The following is a 13,738-nucleotide window of genomic DNA, read 5'->3' on the forward strand; positions in this document are numbered from 1 at the left end:
GATTCCCTAAGCAAGCACGAAAGTCAATAGTTATGCAATGAAATTATATCCTACTTGTTGTGCATTATTCGGTGTTAATTATGCTTAATGCTCGCTTATGAGATTATTCGTTTCTTGGTTGCTCGCTTCTCAATCTTTTGCTAGCCTTCATTTTACACTAAGTATGATCACTACTTGTGCATCCAAAATCCTTTAAACCAGTTTTGCCACATGATTCCACTATACCTACCTATATGTGATATTCTTTTGCCGTTCTAAGCAAATTCCTATGTGCCATTTCTAATATTCAAAATAAATTTCTCTTTTGTGTGCTCGTACCGCTCGCGAGGCGGTGAGGGGTGGCTAATGTCTTCCATGCTAGATGTGTTATTCTCATGATGAGTGTTTATTCACTTGTCATTGCACGAGAGTAAGGTAAAGGTATTAGGGATGCCCAGTCCCGAAATGAAAAATGAATTTACCTTATGTTGTCAAATAATAAATTCCTTGGAAAGTGTTGGTATGGATGGCACCCGTGGATATAGTTAGCCATGGAAAGTGAAAGTATGGTGGAAAAAGGAATAAACTTTAATTTCTGTTTGGTAACCGCCTATGATATATCTAGCATGGAAAGTGTTGGGAACTCTAAGTCATTTTTGTTCGTGGGAAAAGCATGCCTCTCAAAATGTTTTTATCTCTCAATTTTCACTTTGAGCTCTAGCACCTCTATGAAGCCCTACTTCCCTCTACAAAGGGCCTTTCTTTTACTTTATGCAATCTTTATTTTTTGAATTTGAGTCTCCATCTTCTCTTATAAAGCACCAACTAGGGGGCAATATGATCGTACTTGAGCATTGGGTGCAGTTAAAATGCGAGTGTGTTTCATGAATGGATCAATGATTGAGCATGATGGGCTAGGGATAACTTATTTTAGCATTGATATTTTGAAAGACATGGTTGCTTGTTGTATGCTTGAGTATTTAAGTTATCATGTCAAAACTAGACTATTGCTTTGAACAATATAAAAGTCCAAATGTCCATGATATAAGAAAACAATATGAGCTGACATGTTAGGCAGCATTCCACATAAAAAATTATGTTTTTATCATTTACCTACTCGAGGACGAGCAGGAATTAAGCTTGGGAATGCTGATACGTCTCCAACATATCTATAATTTTTGATTGTTCCATGTTGTTATATTATCATTCTTGGATGTTTTATCATCATTTTATAGCCATTTTATATCATTTTTTGGTACTAACCTATTGACATAGTGCCAAGTGCCAGTTGTTGTTTTTGCTTGTTTTTTACATCACAGAAAATCAATACCAAACGGAGTCCAAATGTAGCGAAATTTTTTGTGGATTTTTTATGGACCTGAAGACACCCAATGGGCTGGAGAAGCACATGGGTCGTGCCCTGAGGGGGCACAACTCACCAGGGCGCGCCTCTTTGCTCTATAAATACCCTGATATTCCAGAAACCCTAGAGGAGTCGACGAAAATCAATTCCAGCCGCCGCAGAGTCCAGAGTACACCAGATCCAATGTAGACACCATCATGGAGGGGTTCACCACTTCCATTGGTGCCTCTCTGATGATGCGTGGGTAGTTCTTTGTAGACCTTCTGGTCTGTAGCTAACAGCTAGATGGATTCCCCTCTCTTGTTTGATTCTCAATACAATGGTCTCTTGGAGATCCATATGATGTAACTCTTTTTGCGGTGTGTTTGTTGGGATCGGATGAACGTTGAGTTTATGATCAGATCTATCTCTTTTTATCCATGAAATTTATTTGAGTTTCTTTGATCTCTTATATGCATGATTTCTTATAGCCTCGTATCTCTTCTTCGATATGTGGATTTTGTTTGGCCAACTTGGTCTATTTATCTTGCAATGGGAAGAGGTGCTTTGTAGTGGGTTCGATCTCATGGTGCTTGATCCCAGTGACAGAAAGGGAACTGACACGTATGTATTGTTGCTACAAAGGATAAAATGATGGGGTCTATTTCTACATAAATAGATCTTTTCTATATCATGTCATTGTTCTTATTGCATTACTCCGTTTCTCCATGAACTTAATACACTAGATGCATGTTGGATAGCAGTCGATGTGTGTAGTAATAGTAGTAGATGCAGGCAGGAGTCGGTCTACTAATCTTGGACGTGATGCCTATATAATGATCATTGCCTGGATATCATCATGATTATTTGAAGTTCTATCAATTGCCCAACAGTGATTTTTTTACCCACCGTTTGCTATTTTTCTCGAGAGAAGCCACTAGTGAAACCTACGGGCCCCGGGTCTCTTACTCATATTATTTGCCTTTGCGGTCTATTTTCCTTTGCTTTTATTTTAAAATCTACTAAACCAAAAATACAAAAATACCTTGCTGCATTTTTTTGTTATTTATTTTATTTGGCGTTCGATCTATCAATCTACTACAATTTATACACGTCCATTTGCCAATTTCTGGCACCGTTACCCAAAAGGGATTGACAACCCCTTTAATACGTCAGGTTGTGAGTATTTGTTATTTGTGTGCAGGTGTCATTTACGTATTGTTGCTTGATTCTCCTACTTGTTCGATAACCTTGGTCTCATCACTGAGGGAAATACCAACCGCCGATGTGCTGCATCATCCCTTCCTCTTTGGGGAAATACTGACATAGCTTCAAGCCACATCAGCTCCGACCACCCACCGTAACCGGGAACTCCTCAATATTTTCCTCACCCTCGCTTCTACCATGATTTTTCCGTCATGGACGGCCCAAAGAATGTCATGCACGTGCGTCCCCGGCCCGCCCAGGACGAAAAGCCCATTTTCTGTCATGATTTTTTGTCATAGAAGTAGGACCCACCACATCTATGATGATATGTGTTTTTGTCACAATTATCGTCATAGAAGTGTCATAAGCATGACTGGAAAAAAACTCATTTAGCCCAAAATGTCATGGATGTGTCTTTTTTGTAGTGCTCTAAGGTGGACCCATGTTTAATAAACAACTATTTCCCTAGCCAGACCCTTCACATCCACTTTGCATGGCTAGAACTATTTCCTCCAATGACAAGTAGGCTAAGCAGATTTTTCTATTCAAAACAAAACATTGGGGGAAGCCTCTATACTAAGCGTCGTTGCTGTCATTTTTTGGCTTAGAGGCTCATTTATGCAGTGTATAGCGCCAGTCTCTAAGGACTTAGAGGCAGCCTTAGAGGCAGCAAATCAACACACTGTGGATGCTCGAAGTCACCTTACGAGAAACTGGACCCACTCACGGCACGCCTGTTGCGTTTGGTCCACTACTCAAAGCACTTCCTATCGTCATATCACTATTCTTTTTAGATTTAGAATGCCATTGGCATATCTCTAACATGTGGGAGCGAGTGTGAGAGAACCGACCTCAATCAATGGACAAATCGCCTACCGGACGCACTTTGAGAGAGACAAGGAGCGAGAAGCAACACATGCTGGTGGATTACTAGAGCTGGGTGTCATGGAGGCCGAGAAATATGGTGATAGCATGCGGTGGACATGTACACATGGCTTGCCGTGTTTCCTACTCCTCCGGTCTAAATGTGTAGAAGATTTGGTTGATTTTATAGTACTACTAAAAAGTTTAGCAACTAAAGCCTCCAATGCACCGGTGCTAAGCACATTGAAAAGTTTAGCAACTAAAGCCTCCAATGCACACCGGTGCTAAGCACATTAAAAAGTTTAGCAACTAAAGCCTCCAACGCATAGGTGCTTATGTTATTGTAGCTAAGCATCCTTCATTTAATGATTTAGCAACTAAAGCTCTCCATGCATTGGTGGGCTTCTTTCATTTAAGTGCTTTGCCTAGGTTCACGCGCTTGGCATTGTTTGTTTTGGGGGTCACCACACTCATCTTCTTAGGCCCGAGTGCAGACGCTCCACCGCGTGGTTCCTTGGTCCTTCTCAGTCGTTGGAAATCGTTCTTCCTCCTTTTGCCGACACATGGGACATCTAGCATCTAGGTCGTGTCATGCAAGAAAATGTCTGGTCTCATGTTTAAAACTTGATGTACTATAGTAGATGTAGATGTAGTGTAGACATAGATGTAGACGTACATGTAGAGAAGTAGAGATAAGTGAGACTCTCCAACGTAGGCCGAGTGCGTGCATGAATCACCCGCAAAGGAGTGTGTGCACGAAGAGAAGAATTTCACGCATGGACGCACTCTACTCTTTGCCTCTTTTCCTAACACACACGCACGGGTACACGATGGAGCTCATTTTTGGATGAAGAGGCAGCTCACGTGATAATTTGATGTGTGTAGTAGTTTTTCACATAGTGGAGGGTCGGGAACCACGCGAACAAATGAAAGTTCGACCATGACGCGCTGGTGTGTTTTTTTATATTTTTTCTTCAATGGCACGTACGCAATTTGTTTCTTAAATGGCACGTGAATCTTGCATGTACTCAATGACGGAGCATGGGATGGGATGGTATCCATGGACACGGCCGGCCCTCTTTGGAGACGACTACACTACCACTTTGATATACGTTAAAAAAGCCTACTACTTTGATGTGTCCTGTCAACTCATAAAATGATGAGAAGCTTGCTTACTACGCCCTCTACGTAGCCCACGCTATTGTACTATAGTAGTACTAGTAGTTTGAGTATGGGAGCACCAAAAGGATGGGAGCACCTGGTATTTCCCCATCTGGACCGATCCCAAGCTGGCTTCTCACCTTCCCAGCCTACCAAAAACCCATCCCCTCCCGTGCGCGCTTCCCGCCCGGCGCCAGCAGAGCCCGCCGCTCCACATTGATGGCAAGTCAGGGCGACGCGACCTCTAACTGTGTACGCCATTGAAGCAGCGCGCCAGCTAAGGGCGCCGCCCGCTGCAAGCCCGACATGAGACTACTCATAGTGGAGAGTAACTTTAGAGCTAGTCTAATAAGGCCTAGTCAACATGCTATAAGACTTGCGATGTCACTAAAATGTACGAGACGAGAGAGAGAGACGAAGAGAAGAGGTGCACGCACACACTTATCCCCTCCCACACACGCGTGAGTACACCCACGATGGAGTGTATTTGCACACGAAGCGGCAACTAACGTGATAATTTGACACATCTAGTTGTCCACTTAATGTTGGCGTGGGCCTGACCAGGCTCTTGGTTAAAAAGGAAAGAAAGTGAGGGAGTGTTGGTCTGACAATGCAACTGAGAATCAGCACGTCTAGATTTCCTATGGTCACATATGAAAAGGTCACTGACAAGAACAAAAATGGCATAAATCCAGTCATTATTAATAACTAATGGACGCCTTAATTAATCAGCCATTTCCGATTCTTTTGGATAGTGGGGCTATTATTGGCTTGGACGTGGGGTTTACTCGCACGACCAACCTGACAGGCTCTAACCTAGCCGCAGTTGTATCATATGGTTTTGCACCATTCCAGATCATAGCGCCGCCACGCAAGTCTTCTCCATCCCTCCTTCCGGCGTGCACTATGAGAAGGGACAACAGTCCTTCGGAACCCCGCCTTTCGTGATCCTGTATGGGAGAGGGGCGATTAGGGTTTTGGGGAGCACACTCGCACGAACCATGTTTATTACAAATATAGGTTCAACCACGAATGCATAATTCGATGCACATGTACATATACTGAAGAACTTCAAAAGCACCAAGTAAAGAATGATGAACCACAGTTGTACTAAAGACTATAAAGAGAGAGGCGAGAGACATTCTGGTTGCCGGAGAAGGTGAAGTAGGATGCCAATATTGTGCCCTCCTCCATGTGTAATGCACGCACGACTCTAGGCTAACCCCTAGTGATGGCTTCCCGTCCATCCTTCACTGTCTTCATTAGGACTTCTCAATGCTCATTGTAGTCTGGATGAAATACTTTAACCTTCATTGCGTGTCCACCAATCATGTACTTTGGGGACCACTACGAATGAAAAAAATTCAGATATTGTTGTCTAACAACTCATTATGGGTGGTAAAAAGAGAAGGCTGCAGAGTTTGTAGTTACCATCCTACAGCTCACTGTTGTGTTGGATACTGTGTAAAAAAATAATTTGCTTGCCACTGTTCGTATCTTTCTGCTAATAATCCTTATCAGTTTCCTCACTTGATGCTTGTTCATGAATATCTCATTGCCCCATACGCAAAAACGGTCGATGCGTGGATCCTTGCCAAGGGCATATGTACCTACAAGCAACAAGTCAATATTAGAAGCTACAAGTGTCCAGGCCTGGATCTATGCACTACATTATGGAACAATGAGGGGAGTACAAGCCGAGGGATGAAACTAACCTCGGCGGAAAATAGTGGCCACTCCCATTGTTGTCATGCATAAGTAGTGGAAAGGCATGATAAGTACAACAACCTTAACATCAAATAAATATAGCAAAGGCAAACAACATCATCTCCAACTGATAGCTTGAATATGTTGGTTTCAGCATGCTGTTAAAGCAGATATGAAATTGAAGGCAATGTTACCTACAACAGGCTTAATAGCCATCAAATATTGCAATTCAAACTGGTAATGTTGAAAATGAATAGAACGTAGTTCATGCTTAAACATCACACTGGATAAATGTGTAAAACTGAAATAAAGGGCATGTGTTAACTACATCAGGCATAACTGGAACCAAACATAGCCGTTCAAATTGGTATTGATGCAATCGAGCGGCACAGTTCCGACGTGCACATAATGAACATCACATTGTGAGTGATGGAAATAAACAAGGCATAAATGATCAGTATAACAACCAAATATAGCCATTGAAAACTGGACAGAGTCTCATTGCAACCAACCTAACAAGCAAATACAGATAAACATGGCATATGCTTGAAAACTGGACAAATGCTCACTACAACTATCCTAACAAGCAAATATAGATAAACAAGGCATCTACTTGAAAACTGGACAAATTGTCACTACAACCAACCTAACAACCAAATACAGATAAACATGGCATCTACTTGATAACTGGACAAATGCTCACTACAACCAACCTAACAACCAAATATAGATAAACAAGGCATCTGCACGATAACTGGACAAATGCTCACTACAACCAACCTAACAACCAAATATAGATAAACAAGGCATCTACTCACTATAAACAACCAAACATAACCATTCGTGAAACTAAAGTGGACAATTCATACTTAAACATCACATAGCCCTATTGAACGTTACATTTTTGCATAACTGAAATGATTATACACGACACAGTTAAAACACCACATTGCAAAAGCTACTACAACAAAGGGTACGGGTTGGCAAGCTAGAAAAGGTAATATTTGCTGATAGGATGTTGCATCACATGTCATGGACAGGATCCTTCCAGTTGGAAGAGCACAGGCCCGTGGTACGCTCTCTGATGTCACAGATGGGTTGTTTCACCTTGGAAGAACCTTTGTGGGTGCCTGATACGTCTCCAACGTACCTATAATTTTTAATTGCCCCATGCTATATTATCTATTGTTTTGGACTATATTGGACTTTATTTACCACTTTTATATTATTTTTGGGACCAACCTATTAACCGGAGGCCCAGCCCAGAATTGCTGTTTTTTTTTGCCTATTTTAGTGTTTCAGAGAAATAGAATATCAAACGGAGTCCAAACGGAATAAAATCTTCGGGAACGTGATTTTCTCACCGAACGTGATCCAGGAGACTTGGACCCTGCTCCAAGGAACAAAAGAGGCGGTCACGAGGGTGGGGCGCCCCCCCTAGGGCGCGCCCCCTGCCTCGTGGGCCCCTTGTTGCTCCTCTCGCGTACTTCTTCCTCCTATATATACACACGTACCCCCAAACGATCAGAACAGGAGCCAAAAACCTAATTCCACCGCCGCAACTTTCTGTATCCATGAGATCCCATCTCGGGGCCTGTTCCGGAGCTCCGCCAGAAGAGGGCCGTCATCACGGAGGGCTTCTACATCACCATAGCCTCTCCGATGAAGTGTGAGTAGTTTACCTCAGACCTTCGGGTCCATAGTTAGTAGCTAGATGGCTTCTTCTCTCTCTTTGAATCTCAATACAAAGTTATCCCTCTCTCTTGTGGAGATCTATTCGATGTAATCTTTTTTTGCGGTGTGTTTGTTGAGATTGATGAATTGTGGGTTTATGATCAAGTCTATCTATGAATAATATTTGAATCTTCTCTAAATTCTTTTATGTATGATTGGTTATCTTTCCAAGTCTCTTCGAATTATCTGTTTGGTTTGGGCAACTAGATTGGTAGTTCTTGCCATGGGAGAAGTGTTTAGCTTTGGGTTCGATCTTGCGGTGTCCTTTCCCAGTGACAGAAGGGGCAGCAAGGCACGTATTGCATCATTGCCATCGAGGATAACAAGATGGGGTTTATTTCATATTGCATGAATTTATCTCTCTACGTCATGTCATCTTGCTTAAGGCGTTACTCTATTTTTAACTTAATACTCTAGATGCATGCTGGATAGCGGTCGATGATTGGAGTAATAGTAGTAGATGCAGAATCGTTTCGGTCTACTTGTCACGGACGTGATGCCTATATACATGATCATGCCTAGATATTCTCATAATTATGCTCAATTCTATCAATTGCTCAACAGTAATTTGTTCACCCACCGTAGAATACTTATGCTCTTGAGAGAAGCCACTAGTGAAACCTATGGCCCCCGGGTCTATTGTCATCATATCAATCTCCATCACTTTAATATTGTTTTGCTATTTACTTTGCCTTTACTTTTTACTTTGCATCTTTATACCAAAAATACCAAAAATATTCTATCTATCAGATCTCACTCTCGTAAGTGGCCGTGAAGGGCTTGACAACCCCTAATCGCGTTGGTTGCGAGTAGCTATCATTTTGTGCAGGTACGAGGGACTTGAGCGTGGCCTCCTACTGGATTGATACCTTGGTTCTCAAAAACTGAGGGAAATACTTACGCTACTCTACTGCATCATCCCTTCCTCTTCGGGGAAAACCAACGCAAGCTCAAGACGTAGCAAGAAGGATTTCTGGCGCCGTTGCCGAGGAGTCTGTGCAAAAGTCAATATACCAAGTACCCATCACAATCCCTATCTCTCGCATTACATTATTTGCCATTTGCCTCTCGTTTTCCTCTCCCCCCAATTCACCCTTGCCATTTTATTCGCCCTCTCTCTATCCTCCCTCTCTGTGTGCCTCTTTTGCCCGTATGCTCTTGTTTGCTCGTGTGTTAGATTGCTTGTTTGTCGCGATGGCTCAAGATACTACTAAATTGTGTGACTTCACCAATACCAATAATAATGATTTCCTTATCACTCCAATTGCTCCTCTTACCGATGCTGAATCTTGTGAAATTAATACTGCTTTGTTGAATCTTGTTATGAAAGATCAATTCACCGACCTTCCTAGTGAAGATGCCACTACTCATCTGAATAGCTTCGTTGATTTATGTGATATGCAAAAGAAAAAAGATGTCAATAATGATGTCGCTAAATTGAAGCTATTTCATTTTTCTCTTAGAGATCGTGCTAAAGCTTGGTTTTCATCTTTGCCTAAGAATAGTATTGATTCATGGAACAAGTGCAAAGATGCTTTTATCTCTAAGTATTTTCCTCCTGCTAAGATCATCTCTCTTAGAAACGATATTATGAACTTTAAACAACTTGATCATGAACATGTTGCACAATCTTGGGAGAGAATGAAACTAATGATACGTAATTGCCCTACTCATGGTTTGAATTTGTGGATGATTATACAGAATTTTTATGCCGGATTGAATTTTGCTTCTAGAAATCTTTTAGATTCGGCCGCGGGAGGCACTTTTATGGAAATCACTTTAGGATATTCTACTAAACTCCTAGATAATATTATGGTTAATTATTCTCAATGGAACACTGAAAGATCATCTAATAAAAAAGTACATGCGATAGAAGAAATTAATGTGTTGAGTGGAAAGATGGATGAACTTATGAAATTATTTGCTACTAAGAGTGTTTCTTCTGATCCTAATGATATGCCTTTGTCTACTTTGATTGAGAATAACAATGAATCTATGGATATGAATTTTGTTGGTAGGAATACTTTTGGTAACAATGCTTATAGAGGGAATTTTAATCCTAGGCCATATCCTAGTAATCCTTCTAATAATTATGGGAATTCCTACAATAACTCTTATGGAAATTATAATAAGATGCCCTCTGATTTTGAATCTAATATTAAATAATTTATTTCTTCGCAAAGAATTTTAATGCTATGATTGAAGAAAAATTGCTTAAGATTGATGATTTGGCTAGGAACGTTGATAGAATTCCTCTTGATGTTGATTCTTTAAAACTTAGATCTATTCCACCTAAGCATGATATCAATGAGTCTCTAAAAGCCATGAGAATTTCAATTGATGAGTGTAAAGAAAGAACCGCTAGGATGCGTGCTTCCAAAGATGCCTTTATTAAAGCGTGTTCTTCCAATTCCTATGAAAATCAAGATGAAGATCTAAAAGTTATTGATGTGTCTCCAATTAAATCTTTATTTTGCAATATGAATCTTGATGAAACTGAATATGATCTTCCTTTACCTAGAAGGCATTCTAAAAATTCGGAGTATTTAGATCTTAATGATGAAATTGACAAAAGTGGGATTGAAAGAAATAAAAATCTAGATATTGCTAAACCCACTATATTGGATTTCAAGGAATTTAATTTTGAAAGTTTCTCTTTAATTGATTGTATTTCCTTGTTGTAATCCGTGCTAAATTCTCCAAATGCTTATAGTCAAAGTAAAGCCTTCACCGAACATATTGTTGATGCCTTGATGCAATCTTATGAAGAAAAACTTGAGTTTAAAGTTTCTATCCCTAGAAAACTCTATGATGAGTGGGAACCAACTATTAAAATTAAAATTAAAGATTATGAGTTTTATGCTTTGTGTGATTTGGGTGCTAGTGTCTATACTATTCCCAAGACTTTGTGTGATTTACTAGATTTTCGTAATTTTGATGACTGCTCTCTAAATTGCATCTTGCGGATTCCACTATTAAGAAACCTATTGGAAGAATTAATGATGTTCTTATTGTTGCAAATAGGAATTATGTGCCCGTAGATTTCATTGTTCTTGATATAGATTGCAATGCTTCTTGCCCTATTATTCTTGGTAGACCTTTCCTTAGAACGGTTGGTGCGATTATTGATATGAAGGAAGGGAATATTAGATTTCAATTTCCATTAAAAAAGGGCATGGAACACTTTCCAAGAAAGAAAATAAAATTACCATATGAAACTATCATGAGATCCACTTATGGATTGCCTACCAAAGATGACAATACCTGGATCTATCCTCGCTTGTTATGCCTAGCTAGGGGCGTTAAACGATAGCGCTTGTTGGGAGGCAACCCAATTTTATTTTTATTCCTTGCTTTTTGCTCCTGTTTAGTAATAAATAAATTATCTAGCCTCTGTTTTGGTTGTGTTTTTTGTGTTTAATTAATGTTTGTGCCAAGTAGAACCGTTGGGAAGACTTGGGGAAAGTCTTGTTGAACTTGCTGTAAAAAACAGAAACTTTAGCGCTCATGAGAACTGCTGCCATTTTTATTTGAAGAGTGATATTTAGTTAATTCTTTTTGAAGATGATTAATAGATAAATTACTCACGTACAGCAATTTATTTTAGAATTTTTGGGGTTTCAGATCTTGCGCTAGCTACAGATTACTACAGACTGTTCTGTTTTTGACAGATTCTGTTTTTCGTGTGTTGTTTGCTTATTTTGATGAATCTATGGCTAGTAAAATAGTTTATAACCCATAGAGAAGTTGGAATACAGTAGGTTTAACACCAATATAAATAAAGAATGAGTTCATTACAGGACCTTGAAGTGGTCTTTTGTTTTCTTTCGCTAACGGAGCTCACGAGTTTTCTATTTTGAGTTTTGTGTTGCGAAGTTTTCAAGTTTTGGGTAAGAATTTGATGGATTATGGAACAAGTAGTAGCAAGAGCCTAAGCTTTGGGATGCCCATGGCACCCCCAAGATAATCCAAGGACACCAAAAAGTCAAAGCTTGGGGATGCCCCGGAAGGCATCCCCTCTTTCGTCCACTTCCATCGGTAACTTTACTTGGAGCTATATTTTTATTCACCAACATGATATGTGTTTTTCTTGGAGTGTCTTGTATCATTTGTGTCTTTGTTTGTTAGTATGCCACAATCATCCTTGCTGTACACACCTTTTGAGAGAGCCATACATGAATTAAAATTTGATAGAATACTCTATGTGCTTCACTTATATCTTTTGAGCTAAGTAATTTTGCTCTATGTGCTTCACTTAGATCTTTTAGAGCATGGTGGTGGATTTGTTTTAAAGAAAATATTGATCTCTCATGCTTCACTTAAATTATTTTGAGAGTCTCTTAATATCATGGTAATTTTCTTAATAATAATATGCTTGGTATTCAAGATTTGTGAAACTTTCTTTTGAGTGTGTTGAATACTAAGAAAAGATTGAAGCATGATAATTGTTTTGAGATATGGAGGTGATAATATTAAAGTCATGCTAGTGGAGTAGTTGTGAATTTAAAGAATACTTGTGTTGAAGTTTGTGATTCCCGTAGCATGCACGTATGGTGAACCGTTATGTGATGAAGTTGGAGCATGATTTATTTATTGATTGTCTTCCTTATGAGTGGCGGTCAGGGACAAGCGATGGTCTTTTCCTACCAATCTATCCCCCTAGGAGCATGCGCGTAGTACTTTGCTTTGATAACTTCTAGATTTTTGCAATTAGTATATGAGTTCTTTATGACTAATGTTGAGTCCATGGATCATACGCATTCTCACCCTTCCACCTTTGCTAGCCTCTCTAATACCGCACAACTTTCGCCGGTATCATACACCTACCATATACCTTCCTCAAAACAGCCACCATACCTACCTACTATGGCATTTCCATAGCCATTCCGAGATATATTTCCATGCAACTTTTCATCATCTAGTTCATCATGACACATCCATCATTGTCATATTGCTTAGCATGATCATGTAGTTGACATAGTATTTGTGGCAAACCCACCGTTCATAATTTTCATACTTGTCACTCTTGATTCATTGCATATCCCGGTACACCGCCGGAGGCATTCATATAAAGTCATACTTTGTTTTAGTATCGAGTTGTAATCATTGAGTTGTAAATAAATAGAAGTGTGATGATTATCATTTAATAGAGCATTGTCCCAAATAAAAAACTAAAAAAATAAAAAAGAGAGAAAGGCCAAAGAAAAAAAAGAAGGCCCAAAAAAAGGGGCAATGCTACTATCCTTTTCCACACTTGTGCTTCAAAGTAGCACCATGATATAGCGAGTCTTAGATATTGTGCTTCAAAGTAGCACCATGTTCTTCATATAGAGAATCTCATATGTTGTCACTTTCATATACTAGTGGGAATTTTACATTATAGAACTTGGCTTGTATATTCCAATGATGGTCTTCCTCAAATTGCCCCAGGTCTTCGTGAGCAAGCAAGTTGGATGCACACCCACTACTTTCTTTTGTTGAGCTTTCATACATTTATAGCTCTAGTGCATCCGTTGCATGGCAATCCCTACTCACTCACATTGATATCTATTGATGGGCATCTCCATAACCCATTGATATGCCTAGTTGATGTGAGACTATCTTCTCCTTTTTTGTCTTGTCCACAACCACCATTCTATTCCACCTATAGTGCTATGTCCATGGCTCACGCTCATGTATTGCGTGAAGATTGAAAAGGTTTTGAAAAAGTTAGAGTATGAAACAATTGCTTGGCTTGTCATCGGG

This window comes from Triticum aestivum, chromosome 5A (genome assembly GCF_018294505.1).
Source record: "Triticum aestivum cultivar Chinese Spring chromosome 5A, IWGSC CS RefSeq v2.1, whole genome shotgun sequence".
NCBI lineage: Eukaryota > Viridiplantae > Streptophyta > Magnoliopsida > Poales > Poaceae > Triticum > Triticum aestivum.